The sequence below is a fragment of the Lithobates pipiens genome, unplaced genomic scaffold (genome assembly GCF_037356315.1).
Source record: "Lithobates pipiens isolate NorthernLeopardFrog02 unplaced genomic scaffold, aLitPip1_a1.2 Scaffold_30, whole genome shotgun sequence".
NCBI lineage: Eukaryota > Metazoa > Chordata > Amphibia > Anura > Ranidae > Lithobates > Lithobates pipiens.
The window spans coordinates 131421217-131441422 of NW_027507791.1; the positions used below are offsets into that span (position 1 = coordinate 131421217).

Here is a 20206-nt window from a genome sequence, read left to right on the forward strand (position 1 = left end):
AGCTTCCTCCCGCTGTGTATAGTAAACACAGGCCGGGAGGAAGTGATGTCATTCTCCTCGGGCGGTCTTTTTGACAGGACTACGAGGAGAGCACTGAAAGTAAGTGTACCAAACACTACACTAACATGTAGGCACACATAGACGCACAAACCCCCCCCCCCCCCCATCCCAGTCACAGTGTCACTGATTGCAGTGATCATTTATTTTCTGATCACTGCATTCAGTGTCAGTTGTGACAGTAAAAAGTGTCAGGGCAGTTAGTGTTAGGTTCAGGGTAGCCCCCTACCCCCCAATAAAGGTTTAACCCCCTGATTGCCCCTAGAGTTAACCCTTTCACCCCCTTTTGCCAGTGTCACTAAGCGATCGTTTTTCTGATCGCTGCATTAGTGTCACTGGTGCCGCTAAGTAGCTAGTTATTTTATTTAGGTTCACCGCCAGGTTTTTATAGCGACAGGTACCCCGATATACTACCCAAGAATGGTTTTAACCCCCTGATTGCCCACAGTTAACCCTTTCACCCCCTTTTGCCAGTGTCACTAAGCGATTGTTTTTCTGATCGCTGCATTAGTGTCACTGGTGCCGCTAAGTAGGTAGTTATTTTTTTAGGTTCACCGCCAGGTTTTTATAGCGCTAGGTACCCCCATATACAACCCAATAATGGTTTTAGCCCCCTGATTGCCCCTAGTTAACCCTTTCACCCCCTTTTGCCAGTGTCACTAAGCGATCGTTTTTCTGATCGCTGCATTAGTGTCACTGGTGCCGCTAAGTAGCTAGTTATTTTTTTAGGTTCACTGCCAGGTTTTTATAGCGCTAGGTACCCCGATATACTACCCAATAATGGTTTTAACCCCCTGATTGCCCCTTGTTAACCCGTTCACCCCCTTTTGCCAGTGTCACTAAGCGATCGTTTTTCTGATCGCTGCATTAGTGTCACTGGTGCCGCTAAGTAGCTAGTTATTTTTTTAGGTTCACCGCCAGGTTTTTATAGCGCTAGGTACCCCGATATACTACCCAATAATGGTTTTAACCCCCTGATTGCCCCAGTTAACCCTTTCACCCCCTTTTGCCAGTGTCACTAAGCGATCATTTTTCTGATCGCTGCATTAGTGTCACTAGTGTCGCTAGCTAGCTAGTTATTTTTTTAGGTTCACCGCCAGGTTTTTATAGCGCTAGGTACCCCGATATACTACCCAAGAATGGTTTTAACCCCCTGATTGCCCTAGTTAACCCTTTCACCCCCTTTTGCCAGTGTCACTAAGCGATCGTTTTTCTGATCGCTGCATTAGTGTCACTGGTGCCGCTAAGTTGCTAGTTATTTTTTTAGGTTCACCGCCAGGTTTTTATAGCGCTAGGTACCCCGATATACTACCCAATAATGGTTTTAACCCCCTGATTGCCCCTAGTTAACCCTTTCACCCCCTTTTGCCAGTATCACTAAGCGATCGTTTTTTTGATCGCTGCATTAGTGTCACTGGTGCCGTTAGGCAGCTGGTTATTTTTTTAGGTTCACCGCCAGGTTTTTATAGCGCTAGGTACCCCCATATACTACCCAATAATGGTTTTAACCCCCTGATTGCCCCTAGTTAACCCTTTCACCCCCTTTTGCCAGTGTCACTAAGCAATCATTTTTCTGATCGCTGCATTAGTGTCACTAGTGTCGCTAGGTAGCTAGTTATTTTTTTAGGTTCACCGCCAGGTTTTTATAGCGCTAGGCACCCCCATATACTACCCAATAATGGTTTTAACCCCCTGATTGCCCCTAGTTAACCCTTTCACCAGCGATCACCATATAAGTGTCACTGGTGACGCTGGTTAGCCAGTTAGTTATTTAGGTTCCCCGTCAGGTTTTTATATAGCGCCAGGGACCCCCATATACTACCTAATATAAATTTGAACCCCCTGATTGCCCCTAGTTAACCCTTTCACCAGTGATCACCGTATAAGTGTTACGGGTGACTCCGGTTAGTTAGCTTGCTTTTTATAGCATCAGGGCACCCACCATTTATTACCCAATAAAGGTTTAACCCCCTGATCACCCGGCGGGTGATATCCATTAGGTTTTAGGGTCAGGGTCTGCGTCGCCCCAGGCATTGCTAGGTTAGTGCCAGTACCGCTAACACCCACGTGCAAAGCATAAACCTCCCGTAGTGGTATAGAATCTGAACAGATCAATATCTGATCTGATCAGATCTATACTAGCGTCCCCAGCAGTTTAGGGTTCCAAAAAACGCATTGTTAGCAGGATCAGCCCAGATACCTGCTAGCACCTGTGTTTTGCCCCTCCGCCCAGCCCACCCAAGTGCAGTATCGATCGATCACTGTCACTTACAAAACACTAAACACATAACTGCAGCGTTCGCAGAGTCAGGCCTGATCCCTGCGATCGCTAACAGTTTTTTTTGGTAGCGTTTTATAATTAAATCCTGAAAGGCAGTGCTTGGTTTTCGGGGTCCTGTACGTGGCTAGGCTCCCAAAAAGTCCCCCACATGTGGTATCCCCGTACTCGGGAGAAGCAGCAGAATTTATTTTGGGGTGTAATTTCACTTATGCCCATAGCATGTGTGAGCAATATATCATTTAGTGACAACTTTGTGCAAAAAAAAAAAAAAAAAATTCTAATATTCCTGCAACTTGGGGCAAAATATTAAATATTTCATGGACTCAACATGCCTCTCAGTAAATAGCTTGGGGTGTCTACTTTCCAAAATGGGGTCATTTGGGGGGTTTTGTGCTATTTTGGCATTTTATGGCCTTCGAAACTGTGAGGCCGCGTACACACGGGCGGACTGTTCGCCCAACTTTGTCCGTCAAACAGTTTCGGCAAACAGTCCGCTCAAAATTAGCATGGACGGACATGGCCACACACGACGAACGAACAGTTTGCTGAAACCGTGCGCGATGACGTGAACGGCACGTACGACGGGACGAAAAATACGACGTCCTATACACTGCATTATAACTTTCGGCGTGAAAATCCTTTCTGAGCATGCGCGCAACTTTGTTTGACGAACAAGCCTACACACGAGCGGACTGTTCGCTGAAACAAGGTTTCAGCGGACAGTTTTACGGAATTTCCGAAAAACCTTGTTCGTCAAACTGTCCGCTGAAACTGTCCGCTGAAAGCCCACACACGAGCGGACTGTCCGCCCAAACACTGTTCAGCGGACAAAGTTGGGCGAACAGTCCGCCCGTGTGTACGCGGCCTGATAGGTAGTGAGGAGTGAAATCAAAAATTTGCACCCTTAGAAACCCTGAAGGCAGTGATTGGTTTTCGGGGTGCCGTACGCAGCTAGACTCCCCAAAAAGTCCCACATATGTGGTATCCTCGTACTCAGGAGAAGCAGCAGAATATATTTTGGGGTGCAATTCTACATATAACTATGGCATGTGTGAGCAATATATCATTTAGTGACAACTTTTTGTAAACTTTTTTTTTTGTGCCATTATTCAATCACTTGGGACAAAAAAAAATAGTCAATGGGCTCAACATGCCCCTCAACAATTTTCTAGGGGTGTCTACTTTCCAAAATAGGGTCATTTGGGGGGGTTTTGTGTTATTTTGGCATTTTATGCCCTTCGAAACTGTGATAGGTAGTGAGGCGTGAAATCAAGAATTTGCACCCTTAGAAATCCTGAAGGCAGTGATTGATTTTCGGGGTGCCGTACATGACTAGACTCCCAAAAAGTCCCACATATGTGGTATCTCCGTACTCAGGAGAAGCAGCAGAATATATTTTGGGGTGCAATTCCACATATAACTATGGCATGTGTGAGCAATATATCATTTAGTGACAACTTTTTGTAAACGTTTTTTTTGTGCCATTATTCAATCACTTGGGACAAAAAAAATTCAATGGGCTCAACATGCCCCTCAGCAATTTCCTTGGGGTGTCAACTTTCCAAAATGGGGTCATTTGGGGGGGTTTGTACTGCCCTGCCATTTTAGCACCTCAAGAAATGAGATAGGCAGTCATAAATTAAAAGCTGTGTAAATTCCAGAAAATGTACTCTAGTTTGTAGACGCTATAACTTTTGCGCAAACCAATAAATATACGCTTATTGACATTTTTTTTACTAAAGACATATGGCTGAATACATTTTGCCCTAAATATATGACTAAAATTGAGTTTATTCGATTTTTCTTATAACAAAAAGTAGAAAATATCTTTTTTTCTCAAAATTTTCTGTCTTTTTCCATTTATATCGCAAAAAATAAAAATTGCAGGGGCGATCAAATACCATCAAAAGAAAGCTCTATTTGTGAGAAGAAAAGGACGCAAATTTCGTTTGGGTACAACATTGCATGACTGCGCAATTACCAGTTAAACAGTGCAGTGCGAAATTGTAAAAAGACCTCTGGTCCTTAGGCTGACAATTGGTCCGGGGCTGAAGTGGTTAATTAAAACCTACCATTTTTGGCCTGCACTAGCGGAGCCCCCTTTTTTCTATTTTTTTCATGTTCTGTGGATGAAAGCCTTTTTTGGGTTCCTGTATTTGGTTTGAGTTACCCGTTTGGGGGTACTCCATATTTATCCATTGGTCCCCTTTGGATTTCTCGCTGACACCTCTGGTTACTCGATCCATCTACATGATTGGAGATCAACATTGGATCAATTGCAATCTGTCCAGTGGTTTCTCTTGCGGCTAACATCATCGGGAGATCATCGGGGCGTACCCCAACCCTCCAGGATTCCTGTGACAGTATGGTCCATCTACTGATTGGGATAATCCTTGCTCAATTGACCTGTTGTCACTGACAGTCGAGTCCAATGGTTCTGGTAAGCATGTTTAAGTCATACCACTTGCTTGAAAGAAATTTCCATGTGATGGTCTATATGGCTTTTGTGACATCGTTACCATGATACTCTTCTACCTCCATGACGGACATTTCTATTTTTATTCCATTTTCATTGGTGGACTTCTAATATTATTTTTCATATTTGTTCCACTTATAATATAATTTTTACACTTGTTTCATTACTTTACTATTTTGTGATTTATACACATTTCACTGGTTTGTTTATTTAGCGCTACACTTATACCCACATCCCAAAAGGAAGCCTCTTCTAAAGATGATGCACAAGAAAGCCTGCAAATAGTTTGCTGAATACTAGCAGACTAAGGGCATGGATTACTGCAACCATGTCCTGTGGTGTGATGAGACCAAGATAAACGTATTCCGTTCAGATGATCAAGCGTGTGTGGCGGCAACCAGGTGAGGAATAAAAAGACAAGTGTGTCTTGCCTACGGTCAAGCACGGTAGTGGGAGTGTCATGGTCTGGGGCTGCCGGCACTGGGGAGCTACAGTTCATTGAGGGAACCAGGTATATCAACATGTACTGTGACATACTAATGCATAGCATGATCCCCTCCCTTCGGAGACTGGGCCGCAAGGCAGTATTCCAACAGAACAACCCCAAACACACCTCCAAGACAAACACTGCCTTGCTAAAGAAGCTGAGGGTAAAGGTGATGGACTTGCCAAGCATATCTCCAGACCTAAATCCCTTTGAGCATCTGTGATGCATCCTCAAACGGAACGGAGCAAAAGGTCTCTAACATCCACCAGCTCCGTGATGTCTTTATGGAGGAGTGGAAGAGGACTCAAGTGGCAACCTGTGAAGGAGGCCCTTCCCGGAAGTCACTTACGGTATTCATACAGCTTGAAATTGTACACATTTTGTCATGTTACAACCAAAAACATAAACAAATGTATTTTATTGGGATTTTATGTGATAGATCAACACAAAGTGGGACATAATTGTGAAGTAAAAGGAAAATGATAAATGGTTTTCAATTTTTTTCACAAATAAATATGTGAAAAGTGTGGCATGCACTTGTATTCAGTAAATACTTTGTAGAACCACCTTTTGCTGCAATTACAGATACAAGTCTTTTTGGGTAAGTCTCTACCAGCTTTGCACATCTAGAGAGTGAAATGTTTGCCCATTCTTCTTTGCAAAATAGTTTAAGATCTGTCAGATTGGATGGAGAGTGTCTGTGTTTCAAGTCTTGCCACAGATTCTCAATTGGATTTAGGTCTGGACTTTGACTGGGCCATTCTAGCACGTAAATATGCTGTGATATAAGCCATTCCATTGTAGCTTTGGCTGTTTGGGGTCTTTGTCCTGCTGGAAGGTGAACCTCCACCCCAGTCTCAAGTCTTTTGGAGACACTTAGCAGGTTTTCTTCTAAGATTGCCCTGTATTTGGCTCCATCCATCTTTCCATCAACTCTCACCAGCTTCCCTGTCCCTGCTGAAGAAAAACATCCCCACAACATGATGCTGCCACCACCATGTTTCACGATGGGGATGGTGTGTTCAGGGTAATGTGCAGTGTTAGTTTTTCACAACACAGCGTTTTGCTTTTTGGCCAAAAAGTAAAATTTTGGTCTCATCTGACTAGAGTACCTTCTTCCACATGTTTGCTGTGTCCCCCACATGGCTTCTCGCAAACTGCAAACAGGCCTTCTTATGGCTTTCTTTCAACAATGGCTCTCTTCTTGCCACTCTTCCATAAAGGCCATATTTGTGGCATGCACGACTAATAGTTATCCTGTTGATAGATTCTCCCACCTGAGCTGTGGATCTCTGCAGCTCCTCCAGAGTTACCATGGGTCTCTTGGCTGCTTTTATGAATAATGCTCTCCTTGGATGGCCAATGTCTCCATAGGTTTGCAGTTGTGCCATACGCTTTCCATTTTTGGATGATGGATTGAACAGTGCTCCATGAGATGTTCAAAACTTGGGATATTTTTTTATAACATAAACCCTGCTTTAAACTTCTTCACAACTTTTTTTTCCTGACCTGTCTGGTGCATTCCTTGGCCTTCATGATGCTGTTTGTTCACTAAGGTTCTCTAACAAAGGGCTTCACAGAATAGCTGTACTTATACTGAGATTCAATTACACACAGGTGGACTCTATTTACTAATTAGGTGACTTCTGAAGGCAATTGGTTCCACTAGATTTTAGTTAAGGGTATCAGAGTAAAGGGGGCTGAATACAAATGCATGCCACACTTTTCAGATATTTATTTGTAAAAAATGTTAAAAAAAATTTATAATTTTCCTTCCACTTCACAACTATGTGACACTTTGTGTTGGTCTATCACATAAAATCCCAATAAAATACATTTACGTTTTTGGTTGTAACATGACAAAATGTGGAAAATTTCAAGGGGATTAATACTTTTTTAAGGCACTGTATTATGGGGAATCGCATCAGGTGGAGCTGGATTGGTGATGCCAATTGCATATCTGTACACTGCTCGTTACTTCTCATACACTAAAGCCACATACACATGATCGGATTTTCCGTCGGGAAATGTGTGATGACAGGCTGTTGGCAGAAAATCCGACCGTTTGTACGCTCCATCTGACAATTGTCGGATTTTATGCAGACAAATGTTGGATGGCAGGTTTGAAAATTTTCTGCAGACAACTGTCTGTTGTTGGATTTTCCGAGCGTGTGTACACAAGTCGCCGGACAAAAGTCCAAAGTACAAACACGCATGCTCAGAAGCAAGGATGAGCCAGAAGCGATCGTTCTTGTAAACTGGCATTCGTAGTGGAGAATTAACATTCGTGACGTGGCAAATTATGAAATCTCGAAATGCAGCACACGTCCTCTTCTTCTTTAATGGGATAATAATGAAGCTGCTTTGCTGGTGACACTAATGCAGTTATTGTAAACACATTTTCAGAGGCTTTTTTTTCTAGTGATATCAAGAATAATGTTATTATGCTTTTTTTTTTTTTGGGCACGTTACCACAACACCATTATCCCATAGTTTTTAAGATCAAAGATACAACTATTTTGGTGTCCCTTGTCAATTTTACATTGTAATTTTTTTAAATGCAACTGCCTACTCCCAAACTGTCATTTGAAGTAAAACACATAGCCAAGTATTATTCCCCACAATCTTTTTATTATGCATTACAGAAAGAAAACAAATAAAATTAGACATGCTATCTGCCAATAGTACTTAACCAAAAATTGCATTCTATGCATCCAAAAATATAGAAAATATAACAAATCAAATCATTATTATTCAAACAAAAAATAAAATAAAAGCATGTGTCCTGCTTCTTAATATAGGGAGTCAACAATGCCAAGAGTTGGTGAGAGCAGGTATCCGTCATCCGGAGATAATTACGAAAAACATCTGGATTATTCTCCTGGAGCTCCTGCAGCAAAGGCATATGACATAGTTGGTCACGATTAATAAAGCATCCGATTTTTGGTCCCAGAACTCCTCCTCCTCCTGTTCCTGGACTGGACTTAGGTTAAAGCAATAACTCAAAGACCAATAATAAATAACACATTATCTCCTCCAATTCCGCAACATGTCTGGTTGATGAACGAGCGTTCAGAAACGAACTGAAAAGCACAAAATGAAAAGCGCGAACTGAAAAGCGCTAAATGAAAAGAGCAAATCAACACACACCAAACTTCTACGAACACAAAATTTACAGAAGGAGCCCAAAGGGTGGCGCTAAAGACCTGAAAAAAACACTTAGTACGTCACTACATTCGTGCTTGTTAGCTGAAAATTCCATGCCGTTTGTATGTAAGACAAAATTCAGGCACACGCCTTCAGACAAAAGTCTGAGGTTTTGTCTGTGGAAAATTCTGATCGCGTGTACAAGGCTTAAGGCTACTTTCCCACTGAGCCGCCCAGCCGTTAGCATTGCCAAAAAAGGGTAAAAACTCCCATTTTGCAGCACTTTCAAAATGCTTTTCAGGCGTTGCCCATTCATTGCAATGGGCAGGGTGTTTTGGGAGCATAACGTCCTGCAAGCACACTGGAATAAATGGGAGGCTGTTTTCAGGTGTTTAGCAGAGGCTATTTCTAGCCTGGAAACCACCCCAATGTAAAAAATAGGCCTAAGTGCAATAGCCATTTAATATTTTTTATAGAGAGGGATCACCGTTGAAAAGAGGAAAGAGAGGGATCACCACTAGAGAGGGAGAGGACAGGGATCACAGCTGCAGAGGGAGAGGACAGGGACCATGAATGAAGAGGGAGAGGACAGGGACCATGAATGGAGAGGGAGAGGACAGGACCATGACTGGAGAGGGAGAGGACATGGACCACGGCTGGAGAGTCAAAGGACAGGGATTACCGCTGAAGAGTCAGAGGTCAGGGATCACCCCTGGAGAGTCAGGGGACAGGGATCACCCCTGGAGAGTCAGGGATCAGGGATCACCCCTGGAGAGTCAGAGGTCAGGGATCACCCCTGGAGAGTCAGGGGACAGGATTACCCCTGGAGAATCAGAGGAAACGGATCATTGCTGGAGAATCAGAGGACAGGGATCAGTGTTCGAGAGTCAGAGAACAGGGATCACCTCCGGAGAGTCAGAGAACAGCGATCACCCCTGGAGGACATGGTTTACTACTGGAGAATCAGAGGACAGGGATAATCCCTGGAGAGTCAGAGGACAGGGATCGCCACTGGAGAGGGAAAGCACAGGAATCACACTGGAGAGTCAGAGGATAGGAATTACCACTGGAAAGCCAGAGGACAGGTATCAATGCTGGAGAGGCAAAGGAAAGGGCTTACCCCTGGGGAGTCAGCGGACAGTGATCACCGCTGAAGAGTCAGAGGACAGGGATCACATCTGAAGAGTCAGAGGACAGGGATCACCCCTGGAGAGTCCGAGGACAGGGATCACCCCTGGAGAGTCAGAGGAAAGGGATCACCCCTGGAGAGTCAGAGGACAGGGATCACGCTTGGAGAGTCAGAGGGCAGAGATCACCCCTGGAGGGTCAGAGGACAGGGATCACCCCTTGAGAGTCAGGGGACCGTGATCACCCCTGGAGGGTCAGAGGACAGGGATCACCGCTGGAGGGTCAGAGGACAGGGATCACTGCTGGAGGGTCAGAGGACAGGGATCACCTCTGGAGAGTCAAAGGACAGGGATCACTAGCAGAGAAGCAGTGCCATCTAAGTGTAGCGATTTAGGAGTTTTAATGACCGCAATAAGTAATAAACTTACAGAAATCTAGTAGGTTATGCTCGTCAATGTAGATAAAAGTCTCCACTGCAGGTAGCCAGATGCATAGCATTCCTCCTCTAAGGGAAACCGGATGGGCCCTTGGCAGGGTGGGTGAACCGCAAAACTTCCTGGATGGCTGTTCCGGAGACTCTGGGTGGACAGAGGTAGAGCTGGCATCACAAACGTCACTAGTGGTGGGCGCGACATGCATTCAGAGCATGCATGCTCCTTCTTCAGGCCATCTCAGGCCATGGCCTGAAGAAAGAGAATGCAGGACAGGAATCACCCCTGGGGAGTCATAGGACAGGGATCACTGCTGGAGAATCGGAAGACAGGGGACAGAAATCACCTCTGGAGAGTCAGAGGACGGGGATAACTGCTGGAGAGGGCAGGAATCACTGCTGAAGAGGGAGAGTACAGGGATCACCTCTGGAATGTCCGAGGACTGGGATCACTACTGAACAGGCAGGGGACAGAAATCACCCCTGGAGAGTCAGAGGACAGGGATCACCACTGGAGAGGGAAGGAATCACTGCTGAAGAGGGAGAGGACAGGGATCACCGCTGGAGAGACAAAAGACAGGGATCACCTCTCGAGAGTCAGAGTACAGGGATCACTGCTGAAGAGGGAAAGGACAGGGATCACCACTGGAGAGTCAGAGGACAGAGATTACCGCGATAGAGGGAGAGGTCAGGGGTCACTGCTGGAGAGGCAAAGGCCAGCGATCACTGCTGAAGAGTCAGAGGGCAGAGATCACCACTGGCACAGCACTTGGCTGAGCTCCTTTCCAATCCCAGCACTTTGCACTCCTCACACTACACAGAATGGAAATCAGATTCCTTTACACACAGCCAGTCAGCCACGATCTTCACAGGGTGTGCGTGGTTGCTATGTTGTCATTCTGGCCTGTAAATACCCTGGTTGGATTGGCAGTGTAGCTGCAGTAGCCAGATACACCCTGTGCAAATCGTAGTTGATTGGCTCTGTGTGAAGGAATGCGATTTCAGCTCTGTGTAGGGTGGGGTGGAGGAGATGCAAGCTGTGCTGCAATGGGAAAGGAGCTCAGCTGCCGGGCAGAGCACCCGGGTGAAGGGGGGTGGTCAGGGGACGCAACTGAGATCTGGAGGGCGCAGACCACCCCAGCACCCCCCTAGATTCGGCCATGCTCAGAAACCATGCTGTGCTGAGCTTCTTCAGAAGTGCTTTGCCTCCAAATTTGCAGAGCTGCACAAGGAAGCAGTTGCAAGATACTACTGCTACTTATTCTGGCTCTACCCCCTGCAATCCTTCTTCACTCCTGTTTCATATATAGGGCCAGAAAAAGGAGATTAGAGTAGAGTAGCAAATATTAGAACTCGATTCCAATAGTGCCTACAGATAAAAGTGATATACTTAAACAGATGACACACAAAATTGACAAGTAAGTACACCTTTATATTTACCAGCACTTCAAATTCATAAAGTTAAATCCATTTTTTTTTAGATTGGGTGTCTATGATAAGAACCCCCTTTGGGAGCAGGCAGGTGGGACCTGCCTTTTTTTTAATATAAGCTTTTCTAGGTAGATAGATGTACTTATATATACTGTATAGAGTCTGATGTTCTCATTTGCTACTGACGTGTGTTGTCAATAGGGGTGAGCTGAACACCACCCGGTTTGGAACAGAACATGCGAACAGACAAAAAATTTATATGAGCATGCAAACACCGTTTATGGGACACGAATGTGAAAAATCAAAAGTGCTCATTTTAAAGGCTTATATGCAAGTTATTGCTATAAAAAGTGTATGGGGACCTGCGTACAGCCCGAAGAGACATGCATCAATGTAAAAAAAAAGTTTTAAAAACGGCAGTTTTTTCAGAAGCAGTGATCTTACTAATGTTTAAAGTGAAACAATAAAAATTAAATATTCCTTTAAATATCATGCCTGGGGGGGGGGGTGTCTCCCCAGTCTGCCTGTAAAGTAGTGCATTTTTCCCATGTTCATAACAGTCCCGCAGCAAAATGACATTTCTAAAATAAAAAATGTCATTCAAAAATTGCTTGCGGCTGTAATGTATTGCCGGATCCCGGCAATATACATAATATTTTTTTTTTTAAACGTAGTGGCTCCCCCCACCAATCCATTACCAGGACCTTCAGGTCTGGTATAAATATTAAGGGGAACCCCACGCCAAAATTTAAAAACAAATGGTGTAGGCCCCCCCCAAAATCCATAGCAGGCCCTTCAGGTCTGGTATGGATATTAAGGGGAATCCCACGCCAAATAATAAAAAAAGAAATGGTGTGGGGGTCCCCCCCCAAAATCCATACCATACCCTTATCCGAGCAAGCGACCTGGCAGGCTGCAGGAAAAGGGGGCCCTCCTCCTGAACTGTACCAGGTCACATGCCCTCAAGATGGGGAGGGTGCTTTGGGGGGTGCCCCCAAATCACCTTGTCCCCATGTTAATGGGGACAAGGGCCTCATCCCCACAACCCTTGCCCAGTGGTTGTGGACAATTCCTTTATTTTAAAAACATGTCCCACGATGTCCATCCAACTTCAATCACGGCATCCGATGGCAAAAACTCCACCTCCATGGGAGACTAACCAGGTCTGACCATACTTAGCTTCCAAGATCAGATAAGATCAGGTGCTTTCTGGGTTATGTGGCCATAGGCAACCTATTTTGGCACCCTCAACCCTCTTGAAAAACGCCAAGATGGTCACCTTGGGAAACCCGAAAACAAATATGTCAACTCCAATAAAAAAAAGACGCCTATGGCACCTGGCATTCCCAGGCGGTGTCCCATACAGGTACTAACCAGACCTGACTGACCCTGCTTAGCCTCTGAGATTAGACAAAGTCGTGAACTTTAAGGGTGATGTGGCTGTAGGCATTCTCCTTTGGCACCCTCAACCCTCTTGATAAACGCAAGATGGTCACCTTGGGGACCTGAAAAAAAAATAAAGTCAACTCCAAAAAAAAAAAAAAAAAAAGCCTACGGCACCTGGTATTCCCAGGCGGTCTCCCATCCAGGTACTAACAAGGCCCGACCATGCTTAGCCTCCGAGATCAGACAAGATCAATGCTTTCAGGGTGATGTGGTCGTAGGCAATCTCCTTTGGCACCCTCAACCATCTTGAGAAACGGCTAGATGGTCACCTTGGGAAATTCTGAAAAAAACATAGGTCAACTCCAAAAAAAAAAAGACACCTACGGTACCTGGCATTCCCAGGCGGTCTCCCATACAGGTACTAACAAGGCCTCACCCTGCTTAGCCTTTGATATAAGATGAAGTCGGGCACTTTCAGGGTGATGTGGCTGTAGGCAATCTCCTTTGGCATCCTCAACCCTCTTGATAAACGCCAAGATGGTCACCTTGGGAAACCCGAAAAAAATAGGTCAACTTCAACAACAAAAAAAAAGATGCAGACGGCACCTGGTATTCCCAGGCGGTCTCCCATCCAGGTACTAACCAGGCCCAACCCTGCTTGGCCTCCCAGATTAGATGAGATTGGGCGCTTTCAGGGTGAAGTGGCTGTAGGCAATCTTCTTTAGCACCCTCAACCCTCTTGAGAAACGCCAAGATGGTCACCTTAGCAAACCCGAAAAAAAAAATAGGTCAACTCCAAAAAAAAAAAAAGATGCTTACAGCATCTGGTATTCCCAGGCAGGATCCCATCCAGGTACTAACCACGTCTGACCATACTTAGCCTCCAAGATCAGATGAGATCAGGTGCTTTCAGGGTGATGTGGCTGTAGGCAACCTATCTTGGCACCCTCAACCCTCTTGAGAAACGCCAAGATGCTCACCTTGGGAAACCCCCCAAAAAATAGGTAAATTCCAAAAAACAAACAAAAAAAAAGACGCCTATGGCACCTGGTATAACTCGGTGGTCGCCCATGCATGCACTAACCAGGCCCGACCCTGCTTAGCCTCCAAGATCAGGTGAAATCGGGCGCTTTCAGGGTGATGTGGCCATAAGCAATCTCCTTTAAAAAAACCCTCTTGAGAAACGCCAAGACGGTCACCATGGGAAACCCCCCAAAAAATAGGTCAACTAGAAAAAAAAAAGAAAGCCTATGGCACCTGGTATTCCCAGGCGGTCTCCCATCCATGTACTAACCAGGCCCAACACTGCTTAACCTCTGAGATCAGACCAGATCAGGCGCTTTCAGGGTGACGTGGCCATAGGCAATTTTCTATGGCACCCTCAACCCTCTTGAGAAACACCAAGATGGTCACCTTGGGAAACCCCCAAAAAAATAGGTCAACTCCAAATAAAGAAAAAAGAGGCCTACGGCACCTGGTATTCCCAGGCGGTCTCTCATCCAGGTACTAACCAAACCAGGCCCAACCCTGCTAGCCTCTGAGATCAGATGACATCGGATGCTTTCAGGGTGATGTGGCTGTAAGCAATCTCTTTCAGGCACCCTCAACCCTCGAGAAGCGCCAAGATGGTCACCTTGAGAAACCCGGAAAAAAAAGATCAGTGCCAAAAAAAAGACGCATATGGCACCTGGCATTCCCAGGCGGTCTCCTATACAGGTACTAACCAGGCCTGACCCTGTTTAGTCTCCAAGACCAGATGAAGTTGGGCACGTTCAGGTTGATGTGGCTATAGGTATTCACCTTTGAAATCCTCTTGATAAACACCAAGATGGTCACCTTGGGAAACCCCCAAAAAAATAGGTCAACTCCAAATAAAGAAAAAAGATGTCTATAGCACCTGGTATTCTCAGGCGGTCTCCCATCCAGGTACTAACCAGGCCAGACACTGCTTTGCCTCCGAGATCAGATGAGATTGGGCGCTTTCAGGGTAATGTGGCCATAGGTAAGCTGCTTTGGCAACCTCAACCCTCTTGAGAAACGCCAAGATGGTCACCTTGGGAAACCCGATAAAAATAGGTCAGCTCCAAAAAAAAACAAAAAAAAAACAATTACAGCACCTGGTTTTCCCAGGTAGTCTCCCATCTACGTACTAACCAGGCCCGACCCTGCTTAGCTTCCGAGATCAGATGAGATTGGGCACTTTTAGAGTGATGTGGCTGTAGGCAATCTCTTTTCACACCCTCAACCCTCTTGAGAAACGCCAAGATGGTCACCTTGGGAAAACCCAAAAAAATAGATCAATTCCAAAAAAAATAAAAAAATGCCCACGTCACCTAGTATTCCCAGGTGGTCCCCCATCCGGGTACTAACCAGGCCTGCCCCTGCTTAGCCTCCAAGTTCAGACGCAATCGGGCATTTTCAGGGTGATTGTAGGCGTAGGAAATCTCCTTTGGCACCCTCAACCCTCTTGAGAAACACCAAGATGGTCACCTTGGGAAACCCCCAAAAAAAATAGGTCAACTCCAAATAAAGAAAAAAGAGGCCTACGGCACCTGGTATTCCCAGGCGGTCTCTCATCCAGGTACTAACCAAACCAGGCCCAACCCTGCTAGCCTCTGAGATCAGATGACATTGGATGCTTTCAGGGTGATGTGGCTGTAAGCAATCTCTTTCAGGCACCCTCAACCCTCGAGAAGCGCCAAGATGGTCACCTTGAGAAACCCGGAAAAAAAAGATCAGTGCCAAAAAAAAGACGCCTATGGCACCTGGCATTCCCAGGCGGTCTCCTATACAGGTACTAACCAGGCCTGACCCTGTTTAGTCTCCAAGACCAGATGAAGTTGGGCACGTTCAGGTTGATGTGGCTATAGGCATTCACCTTTGGAATCCTCTTGATAAACACCAAGATGGTCACCTTGGGAAACCCCAAAAAAAATAGGTCAACTCCAAATAAAGAAAAAAGATGTCTATAGCACCTGGTATTCTCAGGCGGTCTCCCATCCAGGTGCTAACCAGGCCAGACACTGCTTTGCCTCCGAGATCAGATGAGATTGGGCGCTTTCAGGGTAATGTGGCCATAGGTAAGCTGCTTTGGCACCCTCAACCCTCTTGAGAAACGCCAAGATGGTCACCTTGGGAAACCCGATAAAAATAGGTCAGCTCCAAAAAAAAAAAAAAAACACTTACAGCACCTGGTTTTCCCAGGTAGTCTCCCAACTACGTACTAACCAGGCCTGACCCTGCTTAGCTTCCGAGATCAGATGAGATTGGGCACTTTTAGAGTGATGTGGCTGTAGGCAATCTCTTTTCACACCCTCAACCCTCTTGAGAAACGCCAAGATGGTCACCTTGGGAAAACCCAAAAAAATAGATCAATTCCAAAAAAAAATGCCCACGTCACCTAGTATTCCCAGGTGGTCTCCCATCTGGGTACTAACCAGGCCTGCCCCTGCTTAGCCTCCAAGTTCAGATGCAATCGGGCATTTTCAGGGTGATTGTAGGCGTAGGAAATCTCCTTTGACACACTCAACCCTCTTGAGAAACTCCAAGATGGTCACCTTGGGAAGCCCCAAAAAAATAGGTCAACTCCAATTATCAACTCTTATATTTGCCATAAATTATAGGAAAGGAGACGTGAGGGTAGGACAAGAACACTACATTTTAAAAGTGCTGACTTAAGCTGCACTCATGCTTATTTACATGAACCTAAATGGGATCAAATTCTTGCAATAAGGAACACCGAAGAGAAATGGGAGTGCTTTAAGGGCAAAATAAACAACATGGCTAAAACATTAACATAAAAATGCATTAATGAATGAAAAAAACAGTCCTTTAATAAATATAATTTTAAAATCAGCGCTCAATGGAACTCAACACAAATGAATTAAAAATAGATTAATTTAAAAACATAATATTTAATCAGAAAAAAGCACAGAAATAAATTCATTAAAAATCCAACACAACAGTGAGAAATGCACTTATTGTTCAGTCAGATAAAAAATCCAATGTGGGAATAAAGCAAAAACAATAGCACACTGTACCGCCTTCCTTCAGGGAACAAGGGGTTAACTCTCAGCTGTAGATCTGTTGGCAGGTAGTCAAAGCATAGAGGACTCATAACTCCATGTTGCAGTTAATTGGCAGTTAACTTTTAGCAGGCTACTGTCCACTTTAGAAACGTGTGAGCTGTTATCGTCTCAGTTTAAGATGGGCAAGGATCAGACAGCACCGCGCCAAGGAAGTCAAAAGAGTACCTCTAATCACGGCAAATGGCGTACTGCAGCAATATACCCGAGAGACATTGGGTTAGCGTCCCATGACACCCGCCATGTGGTAGAGAGGGGGGAGGAGCCTGAGTCACTGAAAACGGCCGACAGCCATCATAAGATAGAGCGTTCAGTGGAGCTCAGTCAGTTGCCGTGATGACTGTGACTGACATGTTTCGCGCTCCTGCGCTTTGTCAAAGTCACGGGAGTCACTGGCAGAGTGGAATATAAAGCACAGCGGACACTGGGAGGTGGACCAATCAGCTGTCTAAAGTAAACTTAGACTTAACCCCTTGTTAAATGCTTCATATACATAGCAAGGCTTAGACATAATGCTATTAGGCACTTACTACAAAAATCAAACAAATGTAAATATAAATATGTAAAGCAATTCCCATAAAACATGTATATATGACACAAAATTGATTAAAATGGCTAAATTGATTGGTATATCAATAATTAAAAAAAAATATATGTATATATATATATATATATATATATATATATATATATATATATATATAGAAATATAGAACTATATCTTTCCTTATAGAATAAACTGGATAGTTGGTAATTTTTTTTTAAAATAATAATAAATACATACATCCCCATGGATACGATTATATACACGTACACATAAAGGCGTAAATATTATATTAACTGACAATCAAACAGAGGAGCTAGGCTCAACCTGAAACTATACTGAGGACATCAAGTTCTTCGTTCATACCCTAAGGTGCAAGGGACCCCAGGCGATAAATCCAGAAGGTTTCCCTTCGGCACAGAAGAGAGAACCTTTCGTTCTCCGTGAGGGTATCCTTGGGTATAACCTCTATGGACCGTACCTCAATTTGATTAAAATCTTTATTATGTGCTTGGCGACAGTGACGTGGGACACTATGTTTGGTGCAACCTTTCTTTGTCAGTGTACGGTGTTCACCCTCCCTGGTACGCAGGGTATGTATCGTGCATCCCACGTAAAACATGCCACATGAACATCGCAGAATGTAAATGACAAATTCTGTCGAACAGGTGATAAATTGTTTAATTTTAAATGTTTCACCCTTACTGATGGTTACCTCAGAACATCCATGGGGAAAGGACTGACAGGTAAGACAACCCCTCTTACGGCACTGAAATATCCCAACCCTATTATCAAAATAGGTTCTAATGTCAGAGAGGGGACCCCTCACAGAGTTTGTCAACTTGCTGGGAGCAATAATATTCTTCACTGTGCGAGAACGTCTAAACGTCACTTGTGGTCTAGAGGGAAGTATCGGAGCCAGGAGATGATCAAGTTTGAGAATGGCATAGTGTTTGTTTATAATTTTAGAGATAGCTCTGAACTTGGTATTAAATGTAGAGATAAACCTTACTGCATGGCCCATTTCAACTGGATCACTCCTGTTCCTTTTAGGGTGAAATGTCTCATTTGAATGAAAAGCCTCTGCTTTTAGTTCACTCGGGTAACCCTTTTCCTCGAACTTTTTAATCATCACTTGTCCCTGTTTCCTATACTCCTCCATTTTGGTACAATTCCTATGTAACCTGTGGAATTGTCCACTGGGAATGTTGTTTTTTTCCATATAGGATGATGGCAACTCCCATAATGGAGGTAGGAGTTGCCATTATTATGATTACTGGTAATGATAACATTATTCTCGTGTGACAAGACCAGATGAAGAAATACCAATTCGCTCTGGCTTATCTCATGGGTGAAAGTCAATCCAAAAGAGTTATCATTACAATAGGCTACAAATGAAATGAAAAGTTCTCTGCTGCCACTCCAGATCAACAAGACATCATCGATATATTGTCCATAGAAGACGATATATCGTGAAATGGGGTTCTCAACTGAAAATTTTCAAATGCTCCCAATGACCCATGGTTAGGTTAGCATACCCGGGAGCAAAATTAGCCCCAGTCGCAGTCCCTTTACACTGGAGATAGAAATGATCTAGAAAAGTGAAATAATTATGACGCAAGCAAAACTCGATACTTGAAAGCAAAAAGGAAGATTGTTTAGAATTAATTTCTTTATTTTTGTTTAAGAAGAACTGTACAGCTGGAATGCCCACCTCATGGGGTATTGAGGTGTACAGAGAGGATACTTCTAGGGAGGCCCACAGGTAGTCTTCCTGCCATGTGTACTCCTTAAAAATCTCAATCACCTGGCTTGAGTCTTTAATATAAGATGGTAATTGAACCACCATCGGTTGTAACCAATGGTCAATGTAAATCGAAAGGCCACTGATAAAGCTATTCATACTAGCAACGATGGGTCTACCAGGAGGATCAATAAGAGATTTGTGCACCTTTGGAAGATGATAAAAATAAGGAGTGCTACAAACCTTAGGGAGCAGACAGCATTTTTCTTTAATATTCAGAATTCCATCCTTATAAGCTGCCTCCACAAGTTGAACCAATTCACGTTGGAAACAAGGAAGAGGATCAGACGGAAGTTTCAGATACGTATTTGTGTCTGAAAGTAAACGATGGGCTTCACGCAGATAATCCTGTCTGTCCTGGATTACCAGACTGCCACCCTTATCTCCCTGTTTCACAATGATCTTTCTGTTGGTAGTGAGATCTTTGCGTGCTTGCTGCTCATCCTTACTCAGATTATGAAAAATGGTCTTAAATGGGGCGTCACATAAGTCCAAAAAATCTTTATATACTGCTTGATAGAAAGTTTCAATATGTGGACACTTGGAATTCGTGGGGTTAAATATAGAAGGAGGTTTGAAACTAGTATGTTGGATATCAGGTTCTTTAAAGGGATATTGAGTCTCACTTTCAATATTGCTGTCTGCCCAGAGATCCTCCAATACCTTTAGCACATCTTGTTCAGAGTAGGAGGTAACATCATTAGCCAAAACTTCTGATATTGAGTTTTTAGACGAATTGAGCTTGGCATAGTGTCTCTTCAAGGTAAGAGAGAGAATAAATTTATTATCACAGAAAGAAAATTTTCACTATCACAGAAAGAAAAAAGAAAACTAGACGAGGTAGAAGAGGAGGTAGACGGTCTGAGATCAAACAAAAAAGAGAGGATAGACACGGGTTGATAGTACTATAAAAATATTTAACCCGCAACTTAACAGGGGCAGAATTATGT

The 20206-nt window shown here is 44.1% G+C and overlaps 8 pseudogenes; all 8 read right to left on the minus strand.

The window, feature by feature from the left end:
* Positions 1-12985: 12985 nt before the first annotated feature.
* LOC143948701 (5S ribosomal RNA) lies at positions 12986-13103 on the minus strand (annotated as a pseudogene).
* A 314-nt stretch (positions 13104-13417) lies between these two features.
* Positions 13418-13536, minus strand: LOC143948473 (5S ribosomal RNA; annotated as a pseudogene).
* Positions 13537-14068: 532 nt separating this feature from the next.
* On the minus strand, positions 14069-14187 carry LOC143944661 (5S ribosomal RNA; annotated as a pseudogene).
* A 521-nt stretch (positions 14188-14708) lies between these two features.
* LOC143948789 (5S ribosomal RNA) lies at positions 14709-14827 on the minus strand (annotated as a pseudogene).
* A 101-nt stretch (positions 14828-14928) lies between these two features.
* Positions 14929-15047, minus strand: LOC143948400 (5S ribosomal RNA; annotated as a pseudogene).
* Positions 15048-15576: 529 nt separating this feature from the next.
* LOC143949987 (5S ribosomal RNA) lies at positions 15577-15695 on the minus strand (annotated as a pseudogene).
* Positions 15696-15786: 91 nt separating this feature from the next.
* LOC143949875 (5S ribosomal RNA) lies at positions 15787-15905 on the minus strand (annotated as a pseudogene).
* A 97-nt stretch (positions 15906-16002) lies between these two features.
* Positions 16003-16121, minus strand: LOC143949146 (5S ribosomal RNA; annotated as a pseudogene).
* Positions 16122-20206: the final 4085 nt, after the last annotated feature.